Raw genomic sequence first — 8,346 nt, forward strand, 5'->3', positions numbered from 1 at the left:
AAAGCCTCTTCCCTCTGCTAGCAGTTTCAGGGATCAATTGTTCTTTGGCAAAGAAGGAGACTTGATGACAATGAAGAGTTTCCATTTCTTCTTCCTGCAGCTGCTGACCCAAGAGTGCAAGCCAGACTGTGCACCTCCTTGCAGGAGAGGAAGCAGCGTGAGCCCCAGAGGTTAAACAAATTAACTCCCTCCATCACCTGAGCAAAAGAGGACAGAGGCCAGGGATGCCTTCTTTCTAGTGGGCCCATCTGATGAAAACAGGCAAACTTATTTCCTTGCATGTACAGATATCATGCTGCACAATTCTCTGTGTCTGGGTACACGTATGAAAGGTTATCCCTTTACTGATGGACCAGTTGGTCTATACGTTTCTATGGAAGAGCTAATGACAGACATCCTTTTGGTTTACAGGATGATAAACTTAAAAGAAAGAGAATACAAGCTCTTCATGGAAGTTATGGCCAATATTTTCCCCCTATTTAAGCCGAAATGGAAGAGTTTTGCAACATCTCTTTTTTTTCCAGGTATTTTGTTGATTGCTTTTTCTTTCAAACAGTAACCTCAGTACCAGCTGAATGAAAACCAAATATTTTTTCTGGTTCCCAAGTACTTCATCTGCCTCTCTTCTTCTCACTGTGTCTTTTCCAGAACATCCTGGATGAAAGGTACGGGAGGGAATGTGACCCAGTGTACTGCCAACTAAGTGCTGAGGTACGAGCAATTAGGTGGGCCTACAGCAGCTCTTTCTCTGGGGTGCCTTTTTCCCTTGGGGGAAAATGCTTAAGACTAAACTTGAAACTGAAAAGAAAAGGAAATCCTAACATAAATATCACTTCTTCATTACAACTCATTTTCCTTTCCCTGCTTCTCTCTAGTAAACACATGCATATTCACTTAAAGCAGCCCTGTGTTCCAGAAGTGAAGACATGCTTAGGAAAGTTTGAAAATTCAACATCCTGTGACCTCTGCCCTCATTGCTGTGTAATTGTTGGTGAGTCATGGTTCTTTAAAAATGGGGTAAGTATCTCAATGATTAATAAAGGCTTTCTTGACTGGCAGGGGACCTTACCCAGATGCTAATAAAAATTTCCACCTACGTCTTCATTTTAGAATGAAAATAGTAGAGAAAGGAAAAAATATGCAAGTGCATGCAGATTTTTTAATGCTTTTGGACACATTAAGGATTTCTGTAATCATGCTGATTGCCATTATTCACTTGACTGTTTTTCAATGACTAAATCAAACTTTTTCTTTTGAACTTGGATTTGATCTCTTTGATACTCACAAATGGGGTTGCAAAGTATATATCGTATTTTTCAGAGTGTCTTTAAGTTATATTTTCAAAGAGTGCTTTGTTGAGTACCAGTCTCTCACTGGTAAGTTATGAACTACCACCATCCCTGAGAGTACCCTGGTTCTGAAACTAATGTCCTATCTCATGAGTCCCAGCATGGTAAAGTTTGCTTAAATGGCCATTACAACTTTGATTTCTCATGTTATTGCACAAAAGACACTAAATTATAGGGTTCTCTTAGAGGAAGAAAAGAGTTGCCTTCAGAGCTTCATGGTGATCATAAAACCCCTAGAGACTGCTCACCTCCCAGTTGACCATCAGAGGTGGCAAAGCTGGTCTTTCCCACCATCTCACTTTCTCTTTTAGTCACCAACTCCTGTCTACCACACTCACCCTAACCCCTGAACACATTTTCCTATTTCTTATTTTCCTGGAAATGGCAACCCACTCCAATATTCTTGCTGGGAAATCCCATGGAGAGAGGAACCTGGAAGGCTGCAGTCAATGGGGTCACAAGAGTCAGACATGACTGAGCGACTGAACTACCACCACCATTTCCTTGGAGAAACCAGTGATTATACATAAGTCAGTTGATTTTCTTTCACCTTTAATAGAACTTTGCTTATTGTGGTGGATGCCATTAACTGTACATCCGTATCTCTTCTATTTTCCTGAGCTCAGAACTAGACTGCATTTACCAGACTCTCTTGCATTCTTTGTGACCTGTGATTGAGCTCTAATCAATGAAATTATGAGATTTCCTCTCATTTGTGCTTTCTAAGTGCTTTTAATCTTTAAGGGTGACTGGAGTTGGGAACTCCATGGTAACTGTAAGCACCAGGTTTACAATTGTAGAGCTTTTCTCATTCTGGATTCCTTGAATGACCTCATGAAGCAGAGTCTCACTCCTTACTATTCACAGACCTGAAATAATCCTGGGACATTAAATGATTTAGAAATAAACTAAGTGTTACTATGTAGAGAGTGTTTCCTTTGTGGCTCACTGGTAAAGATCCACCTGCAATGAAGGAGACTTGGGTTTGGTCACTGGGTCAGGAAGATCCCTGGAGAAGGAAATGGGAACCCACTTCAGTATTCTTGACTGGAGAATCCCATGGACAGAGGAGTCTGGCGGACTACATTCCAAAGGGTGGCAAAGAGTTGGATACGACTGAAGTGACTATGAACAAAGCTAGTGGAGGTGATGGAATTCCAGCTGAGCTACTTCAAATCCTAAAAGATGATGCTGTGAAAGTGCTGCACTCAATATGCCAGCAAATTTGGAAAACTCAGCAGTGGCCACAGGACTGGAAAAGGTCAGTTTTCATTCCAATCCCTAAGAAAGGTAATGCCAAAAAAAGCTCAAACTACTGCACAATTGCGCTCATCTTACATGCTAGTAAAGTAATGCTCAAAATTCTCCAAGCCAGCCTTCAGCAATATGTGAACCGCAAACTTCCAGATGTTCAAGTTGCTTTTAGAAAAGGCAGAGGAACCAGAGATCAAATTACCTACATCCACTGGATCATAGAAAAAGCAAGAGAGTTCCAGAAAAAACATTACTTCTGTTTTTTTGACTATGCCAAAGCCTTTGACTGTGTGGATCAAAACAAACTGGAAAATTCTTGAAGAGATGGGAATACCAGACCATCTGACCTGCCTCTTGAGAAATCTGTATGCAGGTCAAAAAGCAACAGTTAGAACTGGACAAGGAACAACAGACTGGTTCCAAATCGGGAAAGGAGTATGTTAAGGCTGTGTATTGTCACCCTGCTTATTTAACTTATATGCAGAGTACATCATGAGAAACACTGGGCTGGATGAAGCACAAGCTGGAATCAGATTGCCGGGAGAAATCTCAATAACCTCAGACATGCAGATGACACCACCCTTACGCAGAAAGCCAGAAAGTGAAGAGGAACTGAAGAGCCTCTTGATGAATGTGAAAGAGGAGAGTGAAAAAGTTGGCTTAAAACTCAACATTCAGAAAAGTAAGATCACAGCATTCAGTCCAATCATATCATGGCAAATAGATGGGGAAACAATGGAAACAGTGAAAGACTTTATTTTGGGGGCTCCAAAACCACTGCTGATGGTGACTGCAGCATGAAATTAAAAGACACTTACTCCTTGAAAGAAAAGCTATGACCTCCCTAGACAGCATATTAAAAAGCAGAGACTTTACTTTGTCGACAAAGTCCATCTAGTCAATGCTATGGTTTTTCTAGTAGTCATGTATGGATGTGAGAGATGGACTATAAAGAAAACTGAGTGCCAAAGAATTGATGCTTTTGAACTGTGATGTTGGAGAAGACTCTTGACTTGGACTGCAAGATCAAACCAGTCAACTCCAAAGGAAATCAGTCCTGAATATTCATTGGAAGGACTGATGCTGGAGCTGAAACTCCAATACTTTGGCCACCTAAGGCGAAGAGCTGACTCATTTGAAAAGACCCTGATGCTGGGAAAGATTGAAGGCAGGAAGAGAATGGGATGACAGAGGATGAGATGGTTGGATGGCATCATTGACTTGATGGACATGAGTTTGAGTAAGCTCTGGGAGTTGGTGATGGACAGGGAGGCCTGGCGTGCTGCAGTCCATGGGGTCGCAAAGAGTCAGACACGACTGAGAGACTGAACTGAACTGAAGTAATTTAGCATGCACTCATGTTATGTGGAGTGCTTCATAGTTGGGCTTTTTGTTACCTCAGCCTGGTCTGCACACCAAAATGTATGTTTTAGTGCCCCCTTCAGCTGAATTTGTATATTATTATTGGGCCATCTGAAAGCCATCAAGGCCCAATAAAACTACCTGTCCAAGGTGGGCCCCTGATGATGGTGAGGGAGGTTCTCGGCTTGAAGGTTTGTGCTCAGCAATGAGCAACCATAAATAAAATACCAAGTACAAGTATAGCATATCTGTTATCCTGTTCACAGCAAATTTTTTAACCTCCTTTCATAGATGAATCAGGTGAAAATTAGGGAAGTTGAATAATTTTCTCTCTTGCTGGCTTCAGGTGTGGCTTGATGTAGGAATGAACCAGCAGCATTTCATAGGTCTTGCCTGTTTGAGGGGCTTGGTTTGAAGCATTATTTTCTGATTCCCTTTCCAAGAGGCAGGTGTCTGGGAACCTGGGCTTGGCACCAGGGTGCACCTCTGATGCCCAGGGAGAGGCATGAGCACCTGGGCTATTATCAAGAGTAGTTGTCCAGGGCTGTAACATCACATTCAAATTGGGACAATGAAAAGGGATACCAACATGGCTGCGTAAATGGGCAAAGGGGTAAGGAATTGAGAGGACTGGCTGATGAGGATGCCCAGAGTGGAAGGTGGGAAGGTGAGCCAAGAACGATGAGGCATCTGATGATGCAAAGTCAGGTCCTGGGCAATTCCTTCCTTTCCTCCTTCCTTCCTTCCTTCTCACTTTCCTTTCTTCCTATTTCCTTCTTTCTTTCATCCTTTGTTATTCACTAGGCACATTCTACATACTAGATATTACATGCAAGCACTGTTATTAAAAGAATAAATAAGACTCATTTCCCTCTCCCTAAGGGGTTCACAGTTTCATGGGGGAAAGTGACATGAAAATGGACAATAACTCAGTATGGTAAGTTGCAAGGAACAAGTGATAAGGAAGCAAAGAGGAAAGACCTTTAACCCTGCCCTTAGGCTGCTCTTTCTAAATCTTTGACATGTGTCTCTCTATTTCAGACATCAGCCTTCTTCTTGCTCTTTGTGTTCTGTAACTCTCACACAGACTAGATTCTTGAAATGTACAGACCCTCACGGAAACCTCAACTGTAAGAAAACTTTAAAAAAATCCAGCATCTAAAGTGTTTTGCCCTGGAAACTCTCCTCAGCCCCCTGGAAGAGGACTGCCCTCCCGCTCAGAATGATGTCCTATTTGAGTTTGGTAATACAGAGCCAAGGTCAGTCTGGTGTTTCTCACTTGACAAATTTTCATCTGTCAAGAGATGCTAAAGGCACCACTCACAATCAAATGGACCCCAAGGCCATCAACTTTTAAAAATCGGCCATTGTTTACCACGTTCTGTCAACCAGAATTGGCTATTTCTTGCATTTGTTTGTTTGAGGAAGAAGTTATTTTGCTCTCTCTAACCACCGCCCTGCAAAAAAAGGAGAAAGTGTTTAAACAAACAAAGTTCACAAAAGAGTCTTCCTCCTTTAGTTGAGGGAGGGCAGTCGTTCTATGCTATGGTACATGAAATTGACTTCGTCAAAACAATGAATATAAAGAAACACAGATAGCAGCTTTGACTGAACACATATGCTTTCAAACCCTTTTTGCAAATGCTCTGTGAGGACCTTAATCTGTTTTAAGGGGTGCTTTGTAAACTACAAAATCATTTTTAAGATATTTTATTGTATTTCATTCTTATCACAACCTGGTGAGATGGGTAAAATTATTTGCATTTTATGGATGCTAATTGAGATCAGAGAGGTTCCATGTCATGGAAGGCCCTAAACTGCCATTTTTCAGCTCTCTGTGCAGTATAACAACTTTAAAAGAAAAAGTGTTAAAACCCCAACAGGTTATTTTAGTTTGGGGTTTCCCAATCTCAGCACTATTGAATGGAGAGAGTGGATAATTCTTTGCAGTGGGGGCTGCCTGTGCATGTGGGAGGATCCTTGGCCTTGGCTTCTACCCACTAGACTTCAGTAGCACCCCCAGCTGTGACAACCAAGAACGTCTCCAGACATTACCAAATGTCCCCCTGTGTACAAAATCACCCCTTGTGGAGAACCACTGCTTTAATGATTGTCAAGAGAGGACACTTCGCTTTCTTGTTCCTTTTAATGGTCTGGAAGACATTAAAAATATCACATACTTTAGCCTTTTTCAGGAAACAGATTTTGGATTCTTTGTAGCTTTCATGTGATTCCCGCCCTTTGGTTGGACAATTAATCAATAGTCAGATTCTTTCATTGTTAGAGGATGTCAAGCTTGTTTTTATTTGCAGATCTTGAGAAAATATACTATGGCCATAGACTATGGAGCTGACATATGTGAATGTGAGTCCTCAGATTACCATTTTTCAATCATGTGACCTTGAAGTTAATCTCTCTGGATACACATTACCATATCTAACCCTTTGAAGAGTTATTTTAAGAATTCAGTGAAGCAATACAAAAAACTGTCACATATAGGTTTGCTAGATTTAGCAAACAGAAGTATAGGATATTCAGTTCAATTGTACTTTAAGAATAAACAACCTTTTTTTTTTTAAAGTATAGATATATTCCATGCAATCTTTAATAGCCTGTGTTCAATGATAGCTATTATTACTGGGGACTTAGAAGTAGACAGAGTCAGCTGAAAAAATCAAGCACAGCTCCTATCTTTAAAGAAAATAGATATTAAAACCAACCAGGGCAAAGAGACATCTGGAATCTTCCTAAAGTGTCACATATGAACATCTCAAACAGTTCACAGCTTCTTATTTTTTTATTTCTTCCTCATTATTCAGAAGTTCTACTAGTCAAGTGACATAGTTTCAACTTCATTTTGCTCCTTTGTTATTGCTTACAGTAAGGATGTATGGATAAAAAAAAATCAGGAAACAACCGTCCAAATATTTTGAGGATATGAGTAAAATCAAAGTTCAGGTAGGAAATCAGAAAGGGCTGCATTCAGATCCCCATCTGTCATTTACCAACAGAGTGAGCTAACTGGAATTTCATAACCTCTCTGATCTCAGTTTCCTCATCTACAGAACAGCATTTCCTACTCAACAGGGTTGATGCCAGGGTAAAATGAGGACATTCATTTGAAAAGAACTTTGCAAATAATGCTTGCAAGAGTTAGTTTCTTTTCCTTCTTTGCTTTCCATTCCTTCTTGTCTCTCTAACCTAGATGAAATAATTTTGATTTTTTAACCCCTCTGGAAAGAAATAGCTGACTACAACTAAAGAATGGAATTAATGGAAAATCATGACTCAGTAGTTTAAAAAAGATAATTAGAGAGACTTGACAGGCTTGTTAATCAATTTTCAGATAAAAGAACATAAGCTTGGAGTCATTCAGAACTGTTTTGAATCTTGTTGCATCACCTTACTGGCTGGTTAGCCTTGGGCAATACTGAGCTTTCCTGAGCTCATTTCATTCTTTGATAATGACCACAAAATATTTACTTCTCTTCATTGCTGTGAGAAGCAAATCGTTGCCATATATGATGATTTTTTTGTAAGCCATAAATCAGTATGGAAATGTTGGCCAGAAATACTACTACTACTACTACTACTTTTTGTAAAAATAAAAGAAATTGCATCTCTGAGTTCACAGCCTCAATCAAGTCAATCAGTTAAGCTGATTGTGAATTGTGAAGCACAATGTAGAAGAGACTTAGTTACTGTGTAATAGTCATTCTCCCTCTCTGTTTTACAAGCAAACACCCAACTTTATGGGCTTCCCTGGTGGCTCAGTGGTAAAGAATCTGCCTCGAATGCAGGAGACATGAGTTCCATCCCTGGGTTGGGAAGATGCCCCGGAGAAGGGAACGGTTACCCACTCCAGTATTCTTGCCTGGGAAACACCATGGAGAGAGGACCCTGGTGGGCTATAGTCAATGGGGCTGTAAAAGAGTCAGGCATGACTTAGTAACTAAAAAACAACAATCCAACTTTATTCAGGGCAAAAATACACACAGCTAAAGGATTTGTTTTCACAGCCTAGTCTACAGCTCTAAGTGGCCAGCAAGATATAAATCCAGGCAAGTCAAGCCATTGGTGATGGGGTGGGGGTGGTATTGTCCAAGAAGGCTCTGAGGCTGTCTCAGCTGAGACCTGTGAGAATCTGAGCTTCTTTTTCTCCATGACTGGAATGTGGATGGGATGGTTAGAAACTGCAGCTGATATCTTATGAAGTGAACATAAGGATAAAAGCTATATCCTGAAGAAAATGGAAAATGAAAAGTTTCAGATTAAGTTTCTGATTACCTTGGAGCTATCATACCAACCCCAAACTACTTTTCTAGGTAATACATAAACAAACAAACAAAACTCGCCTCTTGCTAAATCTTCCAGAATTTGT

At 40.5% G+C, this 8,346-nt stretch overlaps 1 long non-coding RNA gene across 1 annotated transcript; it reads left to right on the forward strand.

Annotated features, from left to right (window-relative positions):
• Positions 1–435: 435 nt before the first annotated feature.
• LOC138989965 (uncharacterized) lies at positions 436–1,460 on the forward strand. The gene is made up of 3 exons (XR_011466153.1): positions 436–524; positions 649–711; positions 876–1,460. It is a non-coding gene; the product is annotated as an uncharacterized lncRNA (long non-coding RNA).
• Positions 1,461–8,346: the final 6,886 nt, after the last annotated feature.

Source organism: Bos mutus, chromosome 11 (assembly GCF_027580195.1).
Source record: "Bos mutus isolate GX-2022 chromosome 11, NWIPB_WYAK_1.1, whole genome shotgun sequence".
Lineage (NCBI taxonomy): Eukaryota > Metazoa > Chordata > Mammalia > Artiodactyla > Bovidae > Bos > Bos mutus.